General features: G+C 51.1%; 1 pseudogene; it reads left to right on the top strand.

The window, feature by feature from the left end:
• The first annotated feature begins 16,424 nt into the window (after positions 1–16,424).
• Positions 16,425–17,001, top strand: LOC128066522 (60S ribosomal protein L12-like; annotated as a pseudogene).
• The last annotated feature ends 10,795 nt before the right edge of the window (positions 17,002–27,796 follow it).

The raw sequence follows: 27,796 nt of genomic DNA, 5'->3' as shown, positions 1-27,796 counted from the left end.
GAGTCCAGAGGGTAGGACGTCAGGGAAGTTCTCAGGGGGAGAGGAGGGGCAGTGAGCATCTCCACCCCTCATCCTGGAGGGGAGGGCGGGGCAGTGGGCGTGCCCACTCATCCTGGGGGCGGGGCAGTGGGTGTGTCCACCCAGGTCCTGGACCGGTGAGGGGTAATGCTTCCCCACAGGTTCCTCCGTGGAGTGTGGGGCGGTGGGAAGCAGGTCCGGGCACAGGCGTTTGGCCGCCCGCCTGCCCACAGCTGGAGAGTCGTTGTGTCTGAACAGGACACAGGTGAGTCCCCACCCACGAGGAGCAAACGTGCCCCGGGACAGGGAAGTAAGGCGTGAAGGCCAGTGGCCTCAGAGCAGGAGGAAAAGGACCGGGAGGACAGGGCTGGGCAGACAGAGGCTCGGGACTGGCCAGCACTGCCGCAGCGCCGGGGTTAGGAACGGAGACCCGAGTGTGCGTCCGCTGCGCACACGCGCTCACCGAGGAGTTGGAGGCCAAGACCCGGAGACCTGCGCGACCAGCTGGTCCGACGGCTCACACAGTCAGCGGTGTCCACACAAGGGGCTCCACCTCTTCATAACAACACTCGTGAGGACGAAGCACAGCGCTGACCACTATTCAGAGAGCTTCTACAAACTAGCAAGAGGAAAACTGTCCCCAACAGAAAACTAAGGGAAGCATTCCAGGAAAGCATTCACCCAGGAGCCAACGAAACATCAAGGAAGGAAGAAGACAGCTGGTGGGTGGTTCTGCGTCCCTGCTCCCTGGAGCCGCGGAGATGGGAGGGCTCCCGCGGAGGGGCCCAGTGGATGCGGCCGAGTGGGGCCTGAGTCACCCACGTGGGGCCAAGGGCTTCTCAGGAGCGCGCTTAGAAAACTCACACAGAAAAGCCCGTCCCATTTCATGACCACTCGAGAAGTTCCAGTTAAGGTCAGCGTGAAGCAGCTCCTTGACCTTGTTGGTGGAGGGAAGCTGGGGTGGGGTGGGGAGGGGGCGGGGACCGGGGCCGAGGAGGGGCAGCCGCTGCAGGCAGGGCGGCGCCTGTCAGTCTGACGCTTGTCCAGGGCCCCACCCTTTGCCGCTGCCTGGGAGCATCGAGCATTAGGGTCCTAAGGCTGGGCTGGTCGTGGCCGCGTGGCCAGTAGTGGCCAGTAACCAGACCCCAAACCGTGCCATCTGTCGGGGTGGGTCACCTACGCTCAGGCAGCCCAGGCGGCAGGACACTGCGAGCTTCACAAAGGGCGCACGGAAGGCTATCCATAGGCCCGTAGATGGGTGAGCTGGAAAGGCAGGATCCGCGAAAGGAGTCATGGTACCTGTCATCTGTGTCCTTTCTCTCGTTCCATTTCTCTCTGAAATGTAATGAATGGGTGCGTTTTGGTTTGCACTGGGTCTTCCTTGCTGCACGTGATGGTCGTCTTCTGCTTGTGGTGAGCGGCGGCGCGCGGGCTGCTTGTTGTGGTGGCTTCCCTGGTTGTGGGGCAGGAGCTCTGGACGTGCGGGCCACGAGCGGGCCTCAGCGACTGCGGCTCCTGGGCTCAGCAGTTGTGGCTCCTGGCTTTAGCTGCTCCTCAGCACATGGAGTCCGCCTGGACCTGGGTTGGCAGGCAGATCCTTATCCTTTGCACCACCAGGAAGTCAGAGTTTTGCGTGGGTCTGTATATTCCTTCCCGGGCGTCAAAGACTCCTGCCTGCTCTCAGCTGGTGATCTGTGAGACCTTCTGTGTCTGAAGATGGATTCCTGGTGCATCCATGCAGAGAGACGGACTCCACGTCCACCTACCACCCTGCCAGCTTCTCACCTCTCATTCCGCTTTTCTAAAGAAAATCATTTATTTATTTTAATTTCTTGTACTGTGTTTGGCTGCCCTGGGTCTTTGCTGCTGCGTTCTGGCTTTCTCTGGTTGCAGTGAGCAGGGGCTGCCCCTCGTTGCACTGAGCCTCTCTAGTTACGAAGCACAAGCTCCAGGGTGTGCTGGCTTCAGTAGCTGTGGTTCACAGGCTTAGCTGTGGAATCTTCCTGGACCAGGGATTGAACCTGTGTCCCCTGCATTAGCAGGCAGATTCTTAACCACTGGACCCACAGGGAGGGGCAGTCCCTTTCTAACTTTTAGGAATCTGTGGCAAAATGGACATAAAGCGCTTGGCCACCTCAGCCATTTACAGTGTGCAGCTCAGAGGCCTTGGCACAGTCACACTGTAGTCCCACCATCATGGTGTATTTAAAGAAGTTTTCAATTCTGGCAAAACCCACAGAAGGTAAAACTTCCATTCTAACAGTTTTTGAGCGCACAGTTCAGTAATGTTAATTAAAGCACGTTCACAATGTTGTAAAATACCACCCCAGAGCTTCCTCACCTTGTAGAGCTGAGCCTCCATCCCCGTTAAACAAGAGCTGTGCGTTTTCTCTGCCCTGGAGCCTCTGGCTGCAAATCTTAGGAATCAGACTCAACGTTCTTATCAGTGGAGTCAGCAGTATTTCTCTTTTTGTGACTGATTTATTTCACTCAGTGTGATGCCTTTGAGTTCCGGCGTCAGAAGAGGGCGAGGGTGGGATGATTTGGGAGAATGGCATTGAAACATGTATATTATCATATGTGAAACGAATCGCCAGTCCAGGTTCGATGCATGAGACAGGATGCTCGGGGCTGGTGCACTGGGATGACCCAGAGGGATGGTATGGGGAGGGAGGCAGGAGGGGGGTTCAGGATGGGGAACACGTGTACCCCTGTGGCGGATTCATGTTGATCTATGGCAAAACCAATGCAATATTGTAAAGTAATTAGCTTCCAATTAAAATAAATAAATTTATATTAAAAATAAATAAAATTAAAAAATAAAAAGAGTAATATTGGAAGGAAAAAAAAAAGAACTCCCTCCCTTTCTAATGCTGAGCGACATTTCCTTGTCTGGATGGACCACATCTTGTCTGCCTCCTCGTCTGCCCTTGGAGCCCAGGCTGCACCCAGCTCTCAGCTGCGCTCGACAAGGGTTCAGGTCTCCTGGGATTCTGCTGTCAGTTCATTTGGATAAATACCCACGCTGGGATTGCTGGATCATATGATAGTTCTATTTTCTATTTTCCATTTTTTGGAGGAAGCATCATGCTGTTCTCCATGGCAACGGCACCGTTCCACGCTCCTGCCAACGCCGCACGAAGACTCACTGCACCCTCACCGATGCTCAATGCTCTGTGTGTTTAGACATAATAGCCATCCTAATGGTGTGGTCTGGTGTCGCAAGGTGAGTGTGACCTGTGTTCTTCTAGAAGAAATTGCGGCTGTGTCACGATGTACATGGGTATACGTGGGCATGTCATGATACCCACAGAACATCTATGTGTGTCTTATGTGAATAGTAGGACCTCACGGGCATTCCCCAGGTGGGGACATGGCCCGGATGCAGCCGTGTTGAGAGCAGGAGGACAGCGGCCTTAGGGTCCAGGAGCACCGACTCCCTGGACGCTTCACACCTGCACATTCCTGCGGTAGGGACCATGGCTCCTCCCAAGAAACAGAACCTGTGCCCAATTGTGGAGAAAATCTAGTTACCTCCACACATCCCTCACTGTTAACGACAGCTCTACTGAAGTGTGCTTGACATACAATAAATGGCGCATGCTTAAAATACACAGTCGATACGTTCTCATGTGAGTGCACACCAGCAAAGCAATGGAAACAGTCAAGATAGTGAACGCAGCTGTCGTCTACAAAGTGTCCCCGCACCCTTCTGTGACCCCAGCCCCAGGCAACCTCTCATCAGCTTTCTCTCGAGATGGGTTAGCTTGCATTGCCTGGAATTTCATATAAATGGAATCATACAGGATGTCCCTCCTTCACAGATCACAGCCTTGTTGTGGCGAAAGGGCTTGTCTAACTCAATGAAGCTAAGAGCCATTCCGTGCAGGGCCGCCCAAGATGGACTGGTCATACCAAAGAGTTCTGAGAAAACATGGTCCACTGGAGAAGGGAATGGTAAACCACTCCAGTATTTTTGCCTGGAAAATCCCATGGACAGCATGAAAAGGCAAAGAGATATGATGCCAGAAGACGGGCCCCCGGGGGGGAAGGTGTCCAATACGCTACGGGGGAAGAGCAGAGGGGAGTTACTAAAAGCTTCAGAAAGAATGAAGCGGCTGGGCCAGAGCAGGAAAGACCTTCAGCTGGGGATGCAGAGAACACCATGAGAAATGCTGGGCTGGATGCATCACAAGCTGGAATCAAGACTGCCGGGAGAAGTATCAACAACCTCAGATACGCAGATGATACACTGCCTAACCCCCTATATAAGCTTAACAGTGAGCCAAAAATCAGCATCCTCCACTCTAATGGCAGAAAGCAAAGAGAACTAAAGAGCCTCTTGATGAGGGTGAAAGAGGAGAGTAAAAAAAGCTAATTTGAAACTCAACATTCAGAAAACTAAAATCCTGGCATCCAGGCCCATGGCCTCATTGCAAACAGAAGGGGAAAAAGTGGAAGCAGCGACACGTTTTATTTTCTTGGTCTCCAAAATCACCGTGGACAGTGCCTGCAGCTATGAAATCAACAGATGCTTGCTCCTGGGAAGGAAAGCTATGACAAAATTAGACAGTATATTTAAAAATAGAGACATTGCTTTGCTGACAACGGGTCCGTATGGTCAAAGCTATGGTTTTTCCAGTAGTCATGTACAGATGTGAGAGTTGGACCATAAAGAAAGCTGAGCATCAAAGAATTGATGCTTTTGAACCGTGGTGCTGGAGAAGACTCTTGAGAGTCCCTTGGACAGCGAGGAGATCAAACCAGTCAATCCTAAAGGAAATCAGCCCTGAATATTTATTGGAAGGACTGAAGCTGAAGCTGTAGCTCCCATACCTTGGCCACCTGATGCGAAGAACTGACTCATTGGAAAAGACGCTGATGCTGGGAAAGATTGAGGGCGGGAGGAGAAGGGGGCGACAGAGGATGAGATGGTTGAATGGCATCACCAACTCAATGGGTGTGAATCTGAGCAAACTCTGGAAGACAGTGAAGGTCAGGGAAGTCTGGTGTGCTATAGTCCATGGGGCTGCAAAGAAGCGGGCGTGAATTAGTGGCTAAACAACAACAGGAAGTAGTCTTTTTTGACTTGGCTTTTTCTCTTCAGTTCAGTTACTCTGAGGCCAGTCCCTGCCATGTGAGCCAGTAGCCGTCGCTTTTTCTCCCTGCGTAGATCTCCACTGCGTGGCGTGCCACCGCTGGTCAGTCCAGTCACGCGCATTGGTGGACGCAGGGATTGGCTCTGGTTTGGGGCTCCCGTAGTTTCACAGCAAGTCTTGAAATCAGGCAGTGTTAGTTCCCCAACTCTGTCTGCCTTTTCTTTTATTCTCTTTGGCTGAACCACACAGCTTGCAGGATCTTAGTTCTCCCACCAAGAAATGAACTTGGGCCCCAGCAGGGAAATCGCCAGCTCCTGGCCACTGGGCGGCTAGGGAGTCCCCTCCAACTCTGGCTTTCTTTTTTGAAGTTGCTTTGGGCCACGCTGGGTCCTTTGCATTTCTATCTGAATTTCAGAGTCAGCTCGTCACTTTCTGTGCGTGTGTGCGCGCTGTCGCTTCCGTGGCGTCTAACTCTTTGTGGCCCTGCTGGGACACTAGCCGGCCAGGCACCTCTGTCTACATGCCCTCCTCCACCAAAACGAAACCGAACCAAACCTGCTGGGATTTTGTTTCGAAGTGATTATACAGTCACGAGAAGTAGCAAAAAATAATACAGAGGATTCCTGTATACCCATCACCCTGCTTTCCCCACCAGCCTCCCTTCCATAATTGTGGTGTACTATCAAAGGCAGGATATCCCTGGCGAAGGAAATGGCAACCCACTCCAGTATTCTTGCCTGGAAAATCCCCCCGGACAGAGGAGCCTAGTGGGCTAGATAGTCCGTGGGGTTTCAAAGAGTGGGCCAAGACTTAGGGACTAATCAATCAAAGGCAGGATATGGTAACCACCCCACAGACCCTCCTGGGCCATCAGGGGTTTCTTCAGAGGCTCCTCGCTGTGTCTCTGCGTATTGCTCCTTGACACTTTACCACGGTGTAGCCCGCAACCACCGCCACGGTTTAGATGCAACTAGGACCACCACCAGCACCATGGGGACCCCGACCTGCTGCCCTGTCCCGCCCCGTCGCCCACCCCAGCCTCTGATCTGCGCCACCTCTCTGCAGTCTTGTCACTTCAGGAATAACGTGTCAGTCGGACTACACACCCTGCAACGTTTGGGATGGTTCTGTGCCCACAGCATCGCCTGCTCTGAACCCTTCCAGCTGGAGACGGGTGGCCTGCTCCCGTGTGTCGCTGAGCTCTTGCCCCACAGCACACATGCCCGAGATCTGTCCAGCTGTTTGCCCGTCAGAGGACACTTGTTTCCAGTCTAGGCTGTTACACAGAGCTCAGTAGACACTAGTGAACGGGCACTGCTGTGAGCGGAAGCTTCGGTTTCTCTGGGATAAATACCCAGTAGTGAGAACGATGGGGTGTAGGGTAAGTGTGTTCTCAGCTTTTAGAAAGGATTCATCTATTTGGCTGCCCTGGATCTCCTGCCCACGTTGTGGAACATGGGCTCTCGCTCCCCGACCAGGGGTTGAACCCAGACCCCTGCATTGGGAGCGTGGAGTCTGCCCTGCACCACCGTGGAGCTCCCTATTTTAGCTTTTTAAGAGACTGATTAAAATCTGACTGATGTAAGGAACGGCCCTGTCACTCCTGCTGGAATTCTGATTGGAACTGTGTCGCATTTGGAGAGATCTGGTGTCAACAAAACTGCGTCTTCTCACCCTCCAGGCTGTATACCGTTCCATTGATTCAGTTCTTGGTGAATTTCTCTTGGCAATGCTTTGGAGGTTTTTATTTTTTAATTTAAAAATTAATTTTACTTTTCTCCAATTATAAGTGATCCTTGTTGATTAGAGAAAATGTGGGCAGTATGGGAAAACATAGAAATGAAGGGGAAACATTCACAATCTCACTCCCCAGGAGACAGCCACTGTTAATATTGGGGCCTTTTTTGGTTTTCTGTCCTTTTATTATAATAATTGTGGTAACATACACACACCATGTAATTTACCATGGTAACTACCTTTTTTCTGGCCATGCTGTGTAGCCTGCGGGAACTTAGTTCCCCAACAAGGGATTAAACCCGAGCCCCGAGCCTTGGGAGTGCAGAGTCTTCAGCACTGGACCGCCAGGGGAGCCCCCGTCTTAACCGGTCTCAGGGTACCATTCTCGTTTCCTAGGTTTCTGTTTGCAGCTCTGGCCCATTTTTGTCAGATTTATCCTATTTCCCGTTCAGTGGTACAAAAGTAAATGGTATTTTTACGTTTCCATTTCCCATCGTTTCTTGGTAGTGTGTGAAAGTATGATTGAGTTTTGTTTAGGGACCGTGTGTCCTGCAACCTTGACCAATTCACTTGTCTGTCTCAGTCGTACCCCTCTACCCCTAGGAAGCTGGCATGGCTCCAGAACAACCCAGAATTTCCAGATGTTAGGCTGCGGGGTCCCAGGGCAGGTGGGGTTCTGAAGAAGGGCTGCTGATGGCCACACGTGCATAGGGTGGGAGGGGGCTAAGCCGCTGCACCGCTGGGGGAGCCACCCCTGCCTGACTCCCTGTGGGCCTCTGACTGAGGCTGCAGGCAGGAAGCTGTGTGTTTGAACCAGTCTCTAAACCCGAGCACTGGGGCTGTGTGATCACAGGCCTGCACCGAGAGATGACAGGGCAGCCCCACCCCGTGTCCTTGGCACTGTGGGTGGCACGTCTGTCCCCCCCCCCCCAGCTGGGGGGGGACGGGGTGTGATGCCCACGTCTCTGCTGCATCAGCGGTCATCGTCCGCGGCGTCTGGAATCAAGTGCTGTGACAGACAGGGTGTGCATCAGTCAGCTGGTGCTGCGTAACAAACTGCCCAGCTCAAGGTAAAGCAGGAGAGCCCGTGATGGCTCGTGAAGGCACGGCCTCGCTGGGCTGGCCTTCCCGTGTCACCTGAGGCTGACTAGGACAGTCTCCTGGCCCATCTGGGAGCTGCCTGTCAGCTGGGGCGTGGGCAGTGGAGTGTCTGAGCCACACATCTCATAAGTAGCAGACCACAGCAGCCAAGCGGGCAGAGAGACAGCACAGTGCCCGAGGCTTCTCTTCCGCTTTTCTGTTTAACAGTCTTATTGAGCTATATTTTACAAACTATAAAATTCGCTTGTTTTAAGTGTCACAATTCAATTTTTTAAAAATGAATTTGGAATGATGCTGCGATCACCACAGTGTCGCTGTAGAACAGCTTCACCACCCACAGAGCAACCTCGGGGCCCAGCCCCTGGCAGCCACCGATGCACTTCCTGTGTCCTCAGACTTATCTTTTCTGGACCTTTCATATTAATAGAATCACGCCATCTGAGATCTTCTCTCATTTGGCATAATGTCGTCTTATACCACGTGTCAGAACTTGGTTCTTTCTTAGTGCCGGCTGATGCTCCCTGTAAGGATCCAGGCAATGCTCCACTGTGAGCAACCAGCCTGTCTTGTTTCCCACTTGCCAGTTGATAGGCATTTGGGCTGCTTCCAGTCCTGGTCTGTAGCAATGAAGCTGCTGTGAATCTTCCTGCACAAGTTTCCGTGTGGGCATATGTTTCCACTTCTCTTGGGCAGATGAGAGGAGTGGAATTGCTGGGCCATATGGTAAATTTATGTTTAACATTTTAAGAAACAGCTGAGCTGCTTTTCAAATGGTGGCACCTGTCACATTTCTGCTGTTAATATACGAAGGTTCCAGTTTCTCCCTGGAGGAGGAAATGGCAACCCACTCCAGTATTCTTGCCCGGGAAATCCCACAGAGAGAGGATCCCGAGGGGCTGCAGTCCATAGGGTCACGAAAGAGCTGGACATGACTTAGCAAGTAAACAACAATCAGTTTCTCAAACTTCTCCATCCCCAGAACTATCATCAGAACAACTGTTCTTCTGATGATAGCTATCCTTGTGTGTCTTACTGCGGTTTTAATTTGTATTTCTCTACTTACTAATGTTGCCAAGTGCTTCTTCAAGTTCTTACAGGCCGTCTGTGTCCTTTGGTCAACTATCTAAAATTTTTGGTCACTTAAAACTTGGATTATTTGTCGTACTCTTGAGTGATAAGACACATTCTGGATACAAGTCCTCGATCAAGGATGTGGCGTGTACCTCCTCCCGTTCTGGGACTGGCATCCCTGTTGAGAATCAGTTGGCTCTAAATGTACTGGATTATGCTCGGACTCTCAGTTATGCTCCTTTGGTTTGGATGTCTGTCCTTTTGCTCATATGGCGCTATCTTGATTACGACAGCTTTGGAGTAAGTTTTGAAGTCAGGAAATGTTGAGTTCTCCAACTTTGTTCTTTTTTAGACTATTTTGGCTCTTCCGGGGACTTTACATTTACATGTGAATTTTAAGATCAGTGTACCAATTTCTGCAAAAACTAAGAAGCCAGCTTGGATTTTGGTAGGGGTTGCCATGGGCCCGTGGGTGAATTCAGGTAGGGTGGCCATCACAGAGGTGCTGAGTCGCTCAGTCCGTGAACAGTGATGTCTGTTCCTTTAGGGCCTTCATCTCTTCCAGCAGCGTTTGTAATCTTCAGCGTGTAAGTCTCCCCCTTGCCCAAGGCGTCTCGAGGGCAAGGCATGGAATTAGCATGTGGCACTTCCTGTTGGACCCAGGAAGCCCTGAGGTCCAGCCCCTGGATTCCGGAAGTGGGAGATGGACTCCACTGGGGGTGGGAAGACTTGCCAAGCTGTGCTGTCAGGAGCCCGGATGTCCCCTGTGGTGTTGGAACCGAGGGTGGGCTGGCTGCTTATACCTGCCCAGGGTGCGGGTGGGGGGTGGTTAGCCATGGTCAGTGAGAGCCTGGGCTTTATTTCTTCGCTTATGATGTGGTCAGCTTCTACGATAGCACTAAAACGCTTGTCAAAGCCTCACCGTTGACTTAGTTCAAAGCCAGGCTGAGTTCAGCGCCTTTGCAGGGGGTTTCTGTGATGGTCAGCGTTGCTGCAGAGGGTGGGGTGGGGGCATGGGGTGGGGGCATGAGGTGCGCTCAAACACGTCTGATGGCCCTGAGCTCCTGGCCCCCTAGGCTGGCTGGTCCTGGGAAGAGCCCCTCCCCGCCTGTGCAGGCTGGGCTCTTCTTCTGCTTGGAAGGCCTGGACTTTAGAGACCACCTTGCCCTCAGCCCCTGAGAGGTGATTGCTAGGCCTCTCGGGTGTCCTGCCTGGTAAAAGGGTCTCTAGTGTCTGGGGGCCTATAGGTCAATGTGACATAGAGTGGGCCACGGGTCAGCCTGCCCCCCAGAGAGGTGGTCGGCTGTGGCGCTCCAATGAGGACCCTGGACCCCAAGTGGCAACACCCCACGGGGAGGTCACACATTAGGACTCCAGGGTGGGACGACGTCTGGAGGCTGGTGCCCAGCCCTCCTGAGCCCTGCCCAGGCCCTCCCGCCTTGAGGCTTTCATCTGCGCCCTGTCAGGGTTGCAACCACAGCTGGGAGCACAAGCGCCCTCAGTGAGTTCTGGTGAATGCTCACATGGAAATTGGTCTTGGGGACCCCGGGCTCCCAGCGGGCGTCGGCAGTGCGGGGGCTGTGGGCTGTGCCCTGCCGTCGTGACTGCCTCGGGAGGACCTCTTCTGGGTAGTGGTTTGCGAAGGTGGGGAGCCACTACCTCCTCACGGCCCCGGCTCCCTGTCCCCCAGACCCGGGACTGGACTCAGAGCCCGGCGCTTGGGGACGGCTGCCCAGGGTGGTCGCCAAGAAGGAAGACACATGCCAGTCAGTCACGTGGGTCAGTGGTAGGCTCCTGGCCAGAGGCTACTGCCGGGCGAAGCAGCTCTGCGTGGTGATGAGACAGAAGCTGGAGCCCCTGGCAGCCAGCACGGTGCCAGAGTATCTCCGTGTGGATGAGAGGCGCCAGCGGGGAGTGAACGTAGAGTGAAGACCCGCCTTGGCCTCTCCTGTACCCGGCGCCATGGGCACCCTTCTGGGCTGGACTCAGTCCTCTGCCCCGGGTGAGGTCTGGCCCAGAGCCCACTGTTCGCAAATGCTTCACGGTGTTCTACGTACTCCAGGCCTCGCCACTTCACAGAAGTAACTCCTGTGGCCCGGGCCCAGCTCATGGGAGGGCTGGGCTGAGGATACAGTTTTCGCTCCTGGAAGTGCCGGGAGGCTGCAGAAGTGCCCAAGGGCCTATGGCCATTGCAGTATTGACCGGGTGTCCCAAGCGCCCGGGCCCGCCTTCTGCACCCGAAGGACACCCCAGAGCAGGCAGCGCCCCAGGGACGTTGTGCTGTGCCGGCGAGGACCCCACGCACCTCTGCCTTCCCTCCAGCCCTCCAGAGGGGCAGACCCTCAGGGTCGGCTATGGGGGTCACCGCAGCCCCGGCACCTCCCGGACGTGTTGGGTGCCACTGCCCTGCCGCCGAGGGGCCAGCACCTCCCCGTCCTCTCTCACCCCACCCCCCTGGCTTTTCAGCTTCGCCACGCGCTTTATTTTTAACGTCCAACGCCTCTCTGTGTTAGCGACGTGGACAGAGCCCCCACGCCACTTGCTTAGGAGGAAGCAGCCTCTGGTTGTCATCCTAGAGCTCACGCCAGGCCTGATGTGGGCAGCGTCCCGGGTGGGAACGCGTCGATGGCACCCCAGGGACCCGAGCCCCTGTGCTCCATGGGAACCAGCTGCACACAGGTGCCCCCAGGGGTGGTGTGTCGCCGGGGCAGGGGTGCACCGGTGTCAAAAGAGAACACGCCTGAGGTGATGGGGGGCTGAGCTGCCATGGAAAGCATCCCGGCCGTGTGAGCAGGTGGGGTGCCACGAAGAACAGAAATATGTGACCTTATTTGTACCCTGAGCTGGAGAAGCAGCTTGGACCAGCTATGTTTGCCTATGGTATCTTTTGCTCTGAGATATTTTTAATTTTTACATGGTTATATCTGTCAGTTTTTCCATTATGTAGGTTGCAAATTTTTGGTTGTTTTGTTTTTTTTTTTCCCCAGTTCGGGGGCAACTGTGGTCTCTTCTGCCAAATAGGACCTTTAAACCACGTGGTCCAACCTGTCCACCGTCAGAGAGCTGTGTTGCAGAAAGTCTTTCCCAGTTTGTGCTTCCTGTGCTGATCAGAAGTTTTTTTTAATTAATTAATTTTTTATTGAAGGATAACTGCTTTACATAATTCTGTTGTTTTCTGTCAACCCTCAACACGAATCAGCTGTAGATATACATATTTCCCCTCCCTTTTGAACTCCCTCCCATCTCCTGCCCCATCCCACCCCTCTAGGCTGAGACAGAGCCCCTGCTTGAGTTTCCTGAGCCACACAGCCAATGATCAGGTTTAAATTCACGTGCAGTTGAGTCTTGTCAGTGTTTCTCTTTGTGACTTCTGAGTTTGAGGGGCTTGGGGAGTCCTGCAAATAATGTGACCCACAAGTCAACCTGGTGGAAATGACAGTGTGGGTTCAGTCTGGTCGAGGCTGGACAAGGATGTGGGTCAGATAAGAAGCCCCAGTGGGCTCCGTGGAACCTCTGGTGACTGCCCCCTGGGAGAGAGCTGAGGGAAAAGCCAGGTGACCTGCTGCTGCTATTTCCATCTGTCTGCTGGCAAGCCCAGCTGGACCACCAGCGAGACGTCCTGTCACAGGCCACCGTCCTCAGTGAGGTCCGGGACGAATGCGGGGCCTCGTCTTCTGGTTCCCTCAGCCTCTCAGCCACAGCAGGGGCAGCGCCCCCCGCCTGAGAGGTGCGTGTGCAGCAGATCACCCTGGAGCGTGGCTTCTCAAAACCGCAGCTGCTCTGGGGCTCAGGGTCAGCGGCAGGCTGGGCAGCGGGACCAGCCGGCACCTCTTCTGCAGGTCTGGGCGGAGCTGCCTGGCCTCCTCGGGCACCTAACCCGGCCTGCAGATGCTTCTTTCTGGCCAGAACTAGTTGCAACCTGGGATCCCATCAGCGAGACACAGATCATATTCCCCTCCGTCCTGCAGAAGCCTCGGAGCGCCTGTGGTCAACCTGGACTCCTGCTTGTTTTCCATAGCCGAATCCTGTCTCCCACCGTGCGGGCACCCACGGCCGCTACAGACCACAGGCCTCCCAGGGGGACATGGCAGATAGTTCACACGCCCTAGCAGGTTGGAGGCTGTGAGGATCCAGTGATGGGACTGTGGGACATTTGGAGCCATGGTAACTGGAGAAATATCAGCAACCTCAGATATGCAGGCGATACCACTCTGATGGCCGAAAGTGAAGAGGAACTAAAGAGCCTTTCGATGAGCGTGAAAGAGGAGAGTGAAAAAGCTGCCTTAAAACTCAACATTCGAAAAACTAAGGTCATGGTCCTGTCACTTCATGGCAAATACAAAAGGAAAAAATGAAAACAGTGACAGATTTTATTTTCCTGAGCTCCAAAATCACTGCAGACAGTGACTGCAGCCATGAAATTAAAAGATGCCTGCTCCTTGGAAGAAAAGCTATGAAAAACCTAGACAGCATATTAAAAAGCAAAGATATCACTTTGCTGACAAAGGTCCATATAGCCAAAGCTATGGTTTTTCCAGTGGTCGTGCACAAATGTTTGATTTGGACCATGAAGAAGACTGAGTGCCCAAGAATGGATGCTTTTGAGCTGTGGTCCTGCAGAAGACGCTTGAGAGGCCCTTGGAAGCAAGGAGATCCACCCTGAATGTTCACTGGAAGGACTGATGCTGAAGCTGAAGCCCCAATACTTTGGCAACCTGACGCAGAACTGACTCATTGGAAAAGACCCTGATGCTGGGAAAGACTGAAGGCAAGAGAAGAAGGGGACGACAGAGGAAGAAATGGTTGGATGGCATCGCTGACTCAATGGACATGAATTTGAGCAAACTCTGGGAGATGGTGAAGGACAGGGAAGCCTGGTGTGCTGCAGTCCACGGGGCACAGAGAGCTGGACACGACTGAGCGGCTGAGCAGCACCAGTGTGTGGTGCACTGTGGGCAACAGTTACTTGCACAACCAGTGATGGGGGTGGATGGAGCCGGTGCAGCTCAGGACAGTGGGAGGGGCCACTGGAGGAGCTGCACCAGCGTCTAAGGAAATAAAGCGACATAATGGGCGGGTGGGGGGAGGGGGGAAGGGGGGGGAGGGAGGGGAGCGGGGAGGGGGGAGGGGGGAGAGGGGGCCTGAATCCCGCGCTCAAGGCAGGTCGGAGAACAAGAGTGGTCCTTCCATCGCTGAAGGATCTCTGCTCCCCCAAGTCTGCAGAGCGGATGTACTCCCAAGGCAGCCCCAGCAAGAGCCAGAGGGTTCGGAACCCCAAGACAGACTGAGCTAACCTCCCTCCGCAGGTCCCCGTGAGCGGCAGGACTCTGATGGGGACAGAGTTGGACGCCGGATTTGGGGCAGATCTAGACGCCAGAATCCCACAGTAGCCAGTGGCCGCGCTGAGCGGGCGCGGCCCCTCCCCCTCCCGCGGCTCTGGTCCCGCCTCCTCTGCGGGCCCAGCAGTGGCCTCTTCTGATGTGGTTACTTCGCAAGCAGGTGCCGGTTTCCGCCGCGCTCCACTTCCACCGCCCCTCACTGCCCCAAACCTACAATTAGAGTCAGATCCCAGCATGTCCAAGGAGGTTAAGCACAAGCCTAATTTGGGAAAAGAGGGTTTACACATCAAAAGGTCTGCCAGATTCGTCATTTATACTGTCAGGAGCCTGGGGGTGTGTGGGTTGGTGTCTGCAAGTCCTAGTGAGGGAGGGAAGAGCGTATTGTGGATTGGATTAAATCTTCCAAGATGTGTGCAGTTACAAGGGATTTGGGATTTGATATTTTCAGCACTCTCTTCGTGGACCATAGCCTTGTTGAGGCAAAGAGGCTTGCATAACTCAGTGTAGCTATGAGCCATGCCGAGCAGGGTCGCCCATAGTCCCAGGGCAGAGTTCTGATAAAACATGGCCCACTGGAGGAGGGGATGGCAAGTCATCCTGGCATTCCTGCCTGGAGAACCCCATGAACAGTATGAAAAGGCAAACAGATAGGACGCTGAAAGATGAGCTCCCCAAGGCAGCAGGTGCCCAATACGCTCCTGGAGAAGAGTGGAGAAACAGCTCCAGAGGGAAGGAAGAGGCTGGCCCAAGCAGAAACGACGCTCAGCCGTGGATGTGTCTGGTCGTGAGCCTTAAAGTCCGATGCTGTAATAACAGTGTCGCACAGGAACCTGGAATGTCAGGTCGATGAATCAAGATAAACTGGACGTGGTCAAGGAGGAGATGGCAAGAATGAACACTGACATCTTAGGAATCAGCGAACTGACATGGACTGGAATGGGTGAATTTAACTCAGATGACCATTGTATCTACTACTGTGGGCAAGAATCCCTTAGAAGAAATGAAGTAGCCATCATGGTCAACAAAGGAGTCCAAAATGCAGTACTTGGGTGCAATCTCAAAACAACAGAATGATCTCTGTTCGTTTCCAAGGCAAACCATTCAATATCACAGTGATCCAAGTCTATGCCCCGAACAGTAATGCTGAAGAAGCTGAAGTTGAACAGTTCAATGAAGACGCTCAATACTTTCTAGAATTAACACCCCCAAAAGATGTCCCTTTCATTATAGGGGACTGAAAAGCGAAAGTAGGAAGTCAAGAGTTACCTGGAGGAACAGGCAAGTTTGGCCTTGGAGTACGGAATGAAGCAGGGCAAAGCCTAACAGTTTTGCCAGGAGAGTGCACTGGTCATAGCAAACACCCTTTTACAGCAACAGAAGAGACGACTCTACACACGCACATCACTAACGATCAAAATCGAGATCAGATTGATTATTGTTTGCAGCCGAACATGGAGAAGCTCTATACAGCCAGCAAAAACAAGACCTGGAGCTGACTGTGGGTCAGATCATGAACCCCTTATTGCAAAATTCAGACTTAAATTGAAGAAAGTAAGGAAAATCACTAGACCATTCAGGTATGACCTAAATCAAATCCCTTATGATTATATAGTGGAAGTGAGGAATAGAGTCAAGGGATTGGATCTGGTGGACAGGGGGGCCTGCAGAACTATGGAAAGAGGCTTGTAACACTGTGCAGGAGTCAGTGACAAAGCCACCCAAAGAAAAAGAAGTGTTAGAAGGCAAAGTGGTAGTCTGCAGAGCCTTCACAAATAGCTAAGGAAAGAGGAACATTGAAAAGCCAGGGAGAAATGGATATACCCAACTGAATGCAGAGTTCCAGAGAACAGCAGGGAGAGAGAAGGCCTTCTTCAGTGATCAGCGCAAAGAAGTAGAGGAACACAATAGAATGGGATAGACCTGAGATCTCTTCAAGAAAATTGAAGATATCAAGGGAACGTTTCATGCAAGGACGGGCACAATAAAGGACAGAAAAGGTATGGACTTAACAGAAGCAGACGATATTAAGAGGTGGCAAGTATACACAGAAGAGCTTTCGGCTCAGAGGAGGCAAAAAGTACAACTTCCTTTGTCATCTCGATTCTGGGTTCTTCCGACACCAGCCGCCTCCACCATGCCACCTAAGTTCAACCCCAGTGAGATCAAAGTCCGATACCTGAGGTGTGCTAGTGGGGAAGTTGGTGCCACGTCTGCCCTGATCCCCAAGATTGGCCCCCTGGGTCTGTCTCCAAAAAAGGTAGGTGACAACATCACCAGGGCAACTGGTGATTGCAAGAGTCTGAGGATTACAGTGAAACTGATCAGAACAGACAGACCTGGATTGAGGTGGTATCTTCTGCTTCTGCCCTGATCATCAAAGTCCTCAAGCAGCCACCAAGAGATAGAAAGAAGCAGAAAAACATTAAGCACAGTGGAAACATCACTTTCGATGAGATGGTTGACATTGCCTGGCAGGTGCAGCGTCGATCTCTAGCTGGAGAACGCTCTAGCCCAGAGAACTCGCTGGCACCATTAAAAAGATCCTAGGAAGTGCCCCATCTGTGGGCTGCAATGCTGATGACCGCCACCCTCATGACATCATAGATGACATCAACTGCGGTGGAGTGACCAGCTAGTTAAGAGCTGCAAGAGGAAGAGAAAAATAAAGGATTATTTGACAGCCAAAAAAAAAAAAAAAAGGAATACACAGGAGAACTGTACCAAAAAGATCTTAATGACTTAATAACCACAGTGGTGTGATCATGCCTCTGGAGCCAGACATCCAGGGGTGTGAAGGCAAGTGGGCCTTAGGAAGCGTTACTACACACAAAGCTAGTGGAGGTGACCGAATTCCAGCTGAGGCATTTCAAATCCTAAAAGATGATGCTCTTAAAGTGCTGGCAGTCAATATGCCAGCAAATTTGACAAACTCAGCAGTGGCCACAGGACTGGAAAAGGTCAGTTTTCATTCCAATCCCAAAGATGGACAAAGCCAAAGAAAGCTCAAACTACTGCACAGTCGCGCTCGTTTTCATGCTAGGAAGGTTATGCTCAAAATCCTTCCAGTTAGGGTTCAGTAGTACATGAACCGAGAACTTTCAGATATTCAAGCTGGATTTAGAAAAGACAGAGGATGTGGGGAGCAGAGGACGAAGACGGCAGAGGGCCCAGCGATCAAGTTGCCAACATCCGCTGGATCATCAAAAAAGCAAGAGAGTTCCAGAAAAATGTCTGCTTCTGCTTCATTGACTATGCTAGAGCCTTTGACTGTGTGGATCACAACAAACTGGAAAATTGTTAAAGCAACGGGAATACCAGACCACCTTACCTGCCTCCTGAGAGACCTGTATGTAGGTCAAGAAGCAACAGTTAGAACAGGACATGGAACAACAGACTGGTTCAAAATTGGGAATGGAGTATGACAGGTTGTATATTTTCACCCTACTTATTTCACTTCTATGCAGAGTACATCATGAAAAATGCTGGGCTGGATCAATCTCAAGCTGGAATCCAGATTACTGGGAGAAATATCAATAAACTCAGATACGCAGATGACACCACACTTAATGGCATAAAGAGAAGAGGAATTAAAGAGCCTCTTGATGAGGGTGAAAGAGGAGAATGAGAAAGCTGGCTAAAAGCTCAACATTGAAAAAACTAAGATCCTGGCATCCGGTCCCATCACTCCATGGCAAATAGATGGGGAAAAAGTGGGGAAAATGGCACATTTTATTTTCTTGGGCTCAAAAATCACTGTGGATGGTGACTGCAGCCATGAAACTAAGACATTTGCTCCTTGGAAGGAAAGCTATGACAAACCTAGACAGCGTATTAAAAAGCAGAGACACCAACTTGCCGACAAAGGTCTTACAGTGAAAGCTATGGTTTTCCCGGTAGTCACGTATGGATGTGAGAGTTGGACCATAAAAAAGGCTAGCACTGAAGGATTTATTTTGAACTGTGGTGTTGGAGAAGACTCTTGAGAGCCCCTTGGACAGCAAAGAGGGCAACCAGTCAATCCTAAAGGAGATCAACCCTGATTTCTCAATGGAATGACTGGTGCTGAAGATGAAGCTCCAATCCTTCAGCCACCTGATGGGAAGAGCTGACTCATTGGAAAAGACCCTGATGCTGGGAAAGATTGAAGGTGGGAGGAGAAGGGGACGACAGAGGATGAGATGGTTGGATGGCATCACTGACTCAATGGATATGAGTTTGAGCAAGCTCCAGGAAGGACAGGGAAGCCTGGTGTGCTACAGTCCATGGGGTCGCAAAGGGTTGGACACAACTTAGCGATTAAACAACAACGATTTTTCAACTCAAGAAGCTGGAAGCATCCCTCACTTTTTTCTTGGTTGGTTGACTGAAACTGGGGCTCAGTGGTCACCCAGTGGGGGAGGTTGAAATGCTGGAAAGGCTGTGGTATGATGGGGAGGAAGGATTCCAAAATAAGAACCAAGAACTTCTCGTCTCCTGACCGTGGTCCCAGGAAGACCCGTCCCCATCACCGCTGCCCTGAGGGATACAGAGGAGGAACGTGCTGGCATCCTGGGACCGTGGACCACCCAGGGGCTGTCCTCTTTGTGGGGAGGAGACAGGAGGAGGATACTGTTGAGACGTGTGCCTTGACTGCAGTGAGGCTGACGGGCCAACTTTCCTAAAGGGTCAGGGTGAAGATACAGGCAAAAATAAATGGATCTGGAAACCAGAAGATGGTTAAGACGAAAGAATAATTCCAAGAGCTAATTTTGGAGGGACAAAAATCACAAAAAATAGAGAGAGAATTAGAAAGCCAAATCAAGGAGGGAGGAATGTTAAAATATACAGAAGAACAAATGAGAGAAATCGTCACAGATGCAGAAAATGGTTTTTAAATACAAGATACAACCCTTTGATGCACACCAGGCAAGTAAGTAAAACCTGGCTGAAACAGATGGTTTTTCTAAGGAACTATTATAATTAATAATAGATTTATTGAAACAGATTCCTGAAGAGATTTAAAAATCTAAGCACAGCAAGTAATGCAGAGCTATCCCTGGAAAAGCCATCAGGCCGAGACAGTCTCCTAAGGGAAGAAGCCTCTGCCTGCCAGTGCAGAAGACGTGGGCTCAATCGCTGGTCCAGGAAGATCCCACATACTGCGGAGCAACTAAGCCGGTGAGCCTGGGCTCTGGAGCCCATGCTCCGAAACGAGAGAGCAGCCTCTCTTTTCACAGCTAGAGGAAAGCCACACAGCAATGAAGACCCAGCACAGCCACAAGGAAATAAAGAAATACAGATTTTAAAAAGAATAATATATTTTTAAAAAGCCATACTATAATGTATTCCAGGATATAGGAAACTGATGAATTTTTCCCATTTAAAAATATTCCTTCAATTATGTGGATATCAAAACTCTAAAAATCTAGCACAATAGTGCACAATTACAGACTGAGCTCATTAATATCAATGCTAAAATATTAATATTAGCATACAGAATCAAAAGGCACATTAAAAGGCTCACACTCTAAAGCCAAGTGAGGTTTGCTTGTGGATGACTTGTTAACAGAAAATGTTTAACACAATTCATCATATTAATAAAGCAGAAGAGAGAAATGGTGTTCATTTCCTAGAGGTATTTGATAGGATTTATCATAGATTTTCTTTTCTTGAGGTAAAATTTCCATTCAGTCAGGTAGACAGGTCTTTAAAATATTTTAAAGAATCTTAAACCCGAGGGACTTCCCTAGAGGTCAGTGGTTAAGACTCAGCAAGTCCGTCCACTGTAAGGGCTGCGGGTTCGATCCCTGTCGGGAACCTAGGATCCCGCCTGCCGAGCGGCAGGGCCCAAAGACAAAAACAAACCAGCAAAAGCCAGTGTTAAGCCTGCAGAAAGGCTCCCACCGTTCCTCCTGCACCGTTTGGGAGTGGATGGCCAACCCGGTGCCCCAGCGTCCCCGCGCGCTTCGCCGTGTAGTTCCCACAAGGAACGACGCTCTTCCTCACAACCAAGGCCCCGCGGTGGCCAGGAAACCCGCACGGTGCGTCCCTGCCTCATCCTCAGCTCCGCCCCTCCATGCTTCGAGCGCTCCCCCATCCTCTGGCAAACCCATCCTCACACTTTCCCGGGCTGACCCAGCAATCAGCCATTTCTAGAAGAATCCTTGGTTCCTTTCAGTGTCGAAGGATGAGTCAGTGCACAGACCTGAAGCAAACGGTTCCGTGAGTTTTGACAAACGTATGTATCCTGTAACCAGTCCCTACAATCAGCGTGTCAGGCTCTGGGGGATTTCCCCGGTGGCCCTGTGCCTAAGACTCCATGCTTCGCGTGCAGGGGGCTCAGGTTCGATCCCTGGAACTAGATCCTCCATTTGGCAGCTAAGAGTTCACATTCTGCAACTAAAGACCCTGCGTGTCTCAACACAAATGGACGGTCACAGGTGCTTCAACTAAGACCAGGCACAGTCAGATACAGAAAGAAATCTGAAAAGGGGTGTCAGGCCTTTCAATCACCCATAAAGTTACTCTGCCCCTTGAAGACTCCTCCCACCTCCCAGGCGCCCGCTGTTCTCATTTCTGTCATTTTGCTTGTTCCTCATTTGAATAGAATGATGCACATTTTTGTCTGGAATTTTTCCACTTGATCTAATAGATTGTAGACTCATGCACGTTGCAGCGTAGGTCAGTCACCCGCTCTCCTTGGTGCCGAGGAGCCTCTCCTGGTATGACTCTCACAGCTTGTTTATCAGGTCTCCTGTTGACCAGCAGATAGATTCTTTCCAGATTTTGGCTGCAGTGAACAAAGTTAGGGTAATGATTCTTGTACAAGCTGCTTGAGGTCAGAGGTCTTCTTTTCTCTTGGAAAGGTATAAGAGTGGAATTGCTGGGTCCTGGGGTAGGTACTTTCACTTTTCACTTTCATGCACTGGAGAAGGAAATGGCAACCCGCTCCAGTGTTCTTGCCTAGAGAATCCCAGGGACGGGGGAGCCTGGTGGGCTGCCATCTATGGGGTTGCACAGAGTCGGACACGACTGAAGCGACTTGGCAGCAGCACCAGGGGTAGGTATATAGCTGCAAAATTGTTTCACAAAGTTGCACCATTTTGCATTCTTGGCAGCCTTGTATGAGCCCTGTTTGCTCTGTGGTTTCACCAGCAGTCGGTGTTTCCATCTCAGGTAAACTGGCATCTAAGTGGCGTCTCGCTGGGGTCTAAATGGCCGCTTCTGTACTTTTGGCTCCCAGGTGTCTGGCTGCGCAGTGTCTAGATGCGGTTCTCTTGAGTTTGGGCCCACTAGACTTTTTGCATCTGTACATTTATGTTTTTTTACCAAATTTGGAAAAGGAAATGGCCACCCACTCCAGTATTCTTGCCTGGAGATCCCCAGGGACAGAGGAGCCTGGTGGGCTGCCATCTCCGGGGTCGCACAGAGTCGGACACGACTGACATGACTTAGCAGCAGCAGCAGCAGGGAATTTTCAGCTGTTATTTCTTCAAAAAATTTTTTCTGCCCTATTTGTCTGTCCTCCTCACATAGAACCCTAATTGCGCATGCACTCCGCCGCCTGATGTCGTCCCGGTGACCATCTCCCTGGTCTCTGGCGCTTGACCTGTCTGCACGCAGACATTCCCTTCTCTCAGCGTCGCTTGTGTTGCGCTCACGGAGCCCCCCCTTTGGCAGTATCCATTCTTGTTGCTCAGTTGCTGAGTCATGTCCAGCTCTTTGCGACCCCACGGACTGCAGCCCGACAGGCTTCCCTGTCCTTCACCATCTCCTGGAGTTTGCTCAGACAATACCCATTCTGCTGGTCAGCATATCCAGTGATTTTTTTTCATTTCAGATATTGCCTTAGGGTTAGAAGTCGCATCCAGTCCTTTTTTTTTGTATGTGTGTGTCTTTCTTTTCCTCAGTCCTATTTTTGCAGTTTTCATTTCTCAGGTCAGATTTTCCTTTTGCTTCCTTATGCATTCGCTTGCACCTGTAAGCCTTCGGGCATGTTTAGAAAGGCTGCTTTGCCAGTGTTCTGCTCTGGGCACTTGAGGATCTGGTTCTAGGGACTTCCACCCCCTTAATTATGGGCCATGTTTTCAAGCTTCTTCTCACATGTAGTAATTGTCTGCTATGGGCTAGACATTGAGATTGCTGCCTGAAGAAGAGTATCAATGATGTCTTCTTTTAAAAGATATTGCTTTGTTCTGGAATGCTGCTAGAACCCTAGCAGACTGTGTGGTCATGTTGGATGCTTTGGAAAGCTGGGTCTATTTCAGGCCTGTTCTGAGTCCTAGGTTTTGGCCCTTATTCTGGAGCGTGGTTTGTATTCCTGAACCATGGCCTTTCTGGGGTTTTGCTTGGTCACCCGAGGTGCCCACTGAGGCTTCTCCACTCGAGCTGGGGGGGACCTGCGGTGTCACCCATCACTGCACCGTGACGGGTTTCTCCACCTCCGCCCCACAATAGCCACTCCTGCTGGGCTTTATGGAAGCCCTCCCTGCACACATGCAGCCTGGCCCCAGCCGGGGTCTGATGGGAGCCCACACACAGGCTCACGTGACTTTGTGATGCGTAGTGAGAAACGTGTGCTTAGTGCTTGTCCCTGTCGCGGACACAGAGCCCCTGAGGCCGCTGGCATCTCCTGAGATGACAGCAGCGCGCGTGTCTTTTGCTATATTAATGGATGACGTTCGAAACCGCTTCAGGATGGTATCTGGCTGCCAGAGGCAGTCCCGCCACCTGAAGCCTGAGGAGGGGAGAGAGGCTGAATCAGTGATCAGTGGCCAGGGAGTTCCCCATCACACCTGTGTAGTGAAGCCGCCATCAGATCCCAGTGGACAGGGTTTGGGGAGCTTCCGGACTGGTGAAGCAGATGCATACATTTGCTGCTGGGTGAGGCCCCAAACTCCACTGGGACGAAAGCTTCTGTGTGTGGGACCTCACCCTAGTGCTTCCTCCTCTGCCTTTTGATTGCATCTCTAAATGTCCTTTGTAATAAGCTGGTGATCTAGTGAGTAGACTGGTTTTCTGAGTTCTGTGAGCTGTCCTTGCGTATTAATCGAAGTCGAGGTGGGGGGTCCTTGGAGCCTCCAGTCTATACAAAGCCGATAGAAGCACAGGTGACAACCTGGACTGGAACTGGGGTCTGAAGTGGGGGCAGTCCTGTGGGGCTGAGACCTTAACCTGTGGCTCTGATGCTGCGTCCAGGTCAATAATGTTGGAATTGAGTTGAATTGTAAGACCTCCCCGCAGCTGGTGTGGGAAACTCCCCCACGTGGGGATGGGTGTCAGACCCATGCTTCTGCACACTCACGACACACAGTTCCCTCCTGCTTGGCACTGACCCCTGCCAGCTGCAGCCCCTCCTGGAGCCCCTAACCCTCATCTCTGCCTCCTCGGCCGGGAAGACTTCTGCTTTGGCTTCAGCTCTCGCGACCTTGGAGGGGAAACCTGAGGTGAAACCAGGGCAAACCCGGGACTCATTTCATGGCCCTTTTCCTCCTCTCAAGAGTTTCAGTCCTGCATCCCCTGTTGCTCACCGTTGCCTCATACATTTGCCTGATATTATAGTTATTTATGGCAGGAGGTAAGTATAACTGGTTATAATGTCCTGCCTGGAACTGACATGCGTTCTTTTTTGTTTTTCCTTTGGCTGCGCCACGCAGCATGTGGGATCTTAGTTCCCTGACCGGGGGCTGAACCTGAGCCTTCTGCATCGGAAGCTCGGAGTCTTAACCACTGGACCAGCAGGGAAGTCCCTCAACATGCATTCTTGATCAAATTTTCTTGTATAAATGCCATAAATTTATACAAGCCCCAAGCTATCCCCATGTCAAATGGGGGAGATACCAGAATCATACCTATTAAAGTAAAAACTCAGGAAGGTTGTCTTCTGATATCACTGTTACTTAATATTTTTGCAACCAGAGAAGAGAAAAGTGAGACATAACAGGAGCGATGCTATCAGGAGGGATTTCTGTTCAGCAGGCACCAGGAGGGGTGTAATGGCAGTAGCGGTGATGTGATGTCAGTGTTTTGCAGCTGATATGATTAAATCTCTGGAAAAATCCAGTGGATCAATTTAAATCCTATTACAAACAGTATTTCAGGACTGTCTGGGACAGAAGGAGCATGCTGTCATCGTTAGGCCTCGTCTATACGGAAAAGGGTGGCTCAGACGGTAGAGAGTCTGCCTCCAAAGCGGAAGACCTGGGTTCGATCCCTGGGTGGGGAAGATCCCCTGGAGGAGAGCATGGCAACGCACTTGCCAGGAGAATCCCCATGGACAGAGGATCCTGGCGGGCTACGGTCCATGGGGTCGCAAAGAGTCAGACAAGACTGAACGCCTAAGCACACAGCATACAAAAAGCAGCTTGTTAGCAAGAGATGAAAAAAGAAAAGATCCCTTTGACCATCGGACCAGAAGCTAAAGCACGCAGGAATAAACCTGATGAGAAACACGTAAGATCCAAGGAAGAAAAAAAATCCCACCGAGGGACCCAGACAGAGGCTTGAACGGAGGCGAGGCAGGCCTTGTCCTAGGATCCCTAAACTCACGGTCATAAAGAGGACAGTCTCTGCTCCTAGGAGTCTGTCCTACAGACTTGACGTCACACACGTGAAGATGAAGCACCTCACACACGTGAGATGAAGCACTGCTGCTGCTGCTGCTGCTGAGTCGCTTCAGTCGTGTCCGACTCTGTGCGACCCCATAGACGGCGGCCCACCAGGCTCCCCCGTCCCTGGGATTCTCCAGGCAAGAACGCTGGAGTGGGTTGCCATTTCCTTCTCCAGTGCATGAAAGTGAAAAGTGCAAAAGTGAGGTCGCTCAGTCATGTCCGACTTCGCGACCCCATGGCACACGCAGGGCTATCCGTTCGAGCACTGCCTGTGGTAGAAAGAGCCTGGGAACGTCTCAAAGGCCACTGGGAATGGCTAAGTACACCGTGGTGTGCGTGCGGCAGGGTGACATCCCACCGCCAGCTCTCCAGGCCCAGAGCAAGGACGATCTCCAAGGCTGACAGCTGCGTGAAAACATCACGGTGCTGAGGGTGTGGCGCTCGGCCACTCTGAGACGTGCGTGTGGTTTGCACACTAGGGGTGGCTCGGCTCTAAGGAAAATCAAGCCTGACAGCGTGATGCCAGCGGGCAGGCATTTCTTTCTCTCAAGGCCCCGAGGAAGTGGTCCCCACCCTGGCTGGCTGCCCAGCGCGGGCCTCCTCTGTCCGCCCCACTCTCTGCAGCAGGCTGGCTCCCCCTCGGCCTTGGCTCGTAGTCAAAGACGGCCACCTCGTCTCCAGCCCACACAGCAGGGCCCAAGTCAGGAAGAAAGGAGGCGGGGAAGAGGCAGCGAGGTCCCACGGGTCCCACGTTCTCTCGGAAGAGCAAATGACGGGACGTCTCTGATGGGCCAGCGGCTGAGACTCTGAGCTCCCGACCCGCGGGCGCGGGTTCAGTCCCCGATCGGGAACTGGATCCCGCGGGCTGCGACAGAGCCTGTGTGAGGCAGCTAGAGATTTCACGCGTCTCGACTAAAAGGTCCCTCCTGCTGCAACTAAACCTCTTTATTAAAGAATGAGCTATTTACAAAGGAAAGCCCGTGTTTACCTCAGCATTCCTCTCAGCAGGCGTGGCTTGTAGCTCATGGGTCAGAACTGAGTTCACGGCTGCTCCTGGCTGCAAGGCAGGCAGGGAAATTACGTATTTAACCAACTGTGAGGCCCCGACAACAGAGAAAGGGGAAGGACAAAAGCCAAGAACGAGGGCGGCCTGCGTCATCTACCACACTGGCCATACTTAGAATGTCTTCAAAAGGACGCACGGAAAACTGGAAATTCGAGTAGAGTCCGGAAAGGGTGTAGAATGTCTGGAAGGTGTGCGTGTGGAGGGAGGGGCTTTATTCTCTTCTGTGAATTTAATGCTCTGTGTATTTACTACCTGCAAAACAAAAAAATGAAATATAATTTTCAAAAGTCACCAATAACAAAAGTACAGCTTTAAAATGCCATATTCAGAAACTTTTAAAAATGTTTTAAGATAACATTTATATTAAAGAGAAATTCATAAGGTTAAATTACAAAATACTTAGAATTTAACAGTAATGGAACCTCTGCATGTTAAAATTTGTGAGACACATTTACAACAGTATTAGAGACAACTGTATACATTTGACTCTGTTTACCTGAAAATAAGAAAGACTGGAAAAAAATCAATTAAGTCAAGGATCTATAAAAATGGCACAGAATAAGTCCAAAGAAATAAAGAAGGAAAGAAATAATAAAAACATAAACCAAGAGAGACCAACAGAAAGTAGAAATGATGACAAAATCAAAGCTGTCTCTCTGTTTAAAAAAACAAATGTTTCGGTGTTTCCCTAATAACAACGGCTGTTTCTTGGCGGAAAATCTAAGACGACAAGGGAGCTTTCTTCTTTGAACATATTCTCCGTGGCTAAAATTAGGATGAGCACGTAATAGCTTTATAATAAATGCAACCAAATTTCTTTCTTCAAAAAAAAGAGAAAAAGAAAAAACCCAAATGTTTCTTTATCCGTCTATTCGGCTGCATCAGGCCTTGGTCGTTACATGCAGGATCCTCGATCTCTGCTGCGGCACGCACAATCTTCAGCTGCAACACGCAAACTCCCGGTTAGGTCACGTAGGATCCAGTTCCCCCACCAGGGATAGAGCCCAGGCCCCCTGTGTTGGGAGCGCAGAGTCCTAGCCGCTGGACCACTAGGGAAGTCCCAGCGTTGACTCTCTAAATAGTTTATTTCAAGAGTGATTAAGGGGGTGGGGGGAAGAGGTATAATAAGATATTAGACACAGGGGGTAAAAACCCTTGCCATATTCTAAATATAGGAGACTATTTTTTTTTTAAGTATACACCAAGAAGTTTGAGGTCTTCCCTGGTGGCTCAGCTGGTAAAGAATCTGCCTGCAATGCAGGAGACCTGGGTTTGATCCTTGGGTTGGGAAGATCCCCTGGAGAAGAGAAAGGCTACCCACTCCAGTTTTCTGGCCTGGAGAATTCCATGGACTCCACAGGGTCACAAACAGTTGGACACGACTGAGTGACTTTCACTTTCAAAAAGTTTGAAAATCTAGGTAAAATGCACAGATGCATAGAGAATTGAAAATACTGAAATCCAAACAAGGAAGAAGAGAAAACCACAGGAGATTAACAATTGTTTAAAAAATTAAAATAGTAATCAAACCTCTCTCCCAGCACACACACACACACACTGCCCAAACACACACACACACACACACACACACACACACGCACTTCCAGAAGCTCCTAACCCAGCTGTTACCACAAACAGGTCTAAGAAACCTTCAGAGAACAGATAACCCATGTGATGTATAAGTTGTTCCAGAAAAAGAGAAATAGAGGAAAAGTGGTCCACCCCAGTTTACGAAGCTAGTACGGAGCCTGGGGCTTCCCTGGTGGCTCGGTGGCA

Source organism: Budorcas taxicolor, chromosome 21 (genome assembly GCF_023091745.1).
Source record: "Budorcas taxicolor isolate Tak-1 chromosome 21, Takin1.1, whole genome shotgun sequence".
Classification (NCBI taxonomy): domain Eukaryota; kingdom Metazoa; phylum Chordata; class Mammalia; order Artiodactyla; family Bovidae; genus Budorcas; species Budorcas taxicolor.
This window is presented reverse-complemented; position numbering and strand designations above follow the sequence as displayed.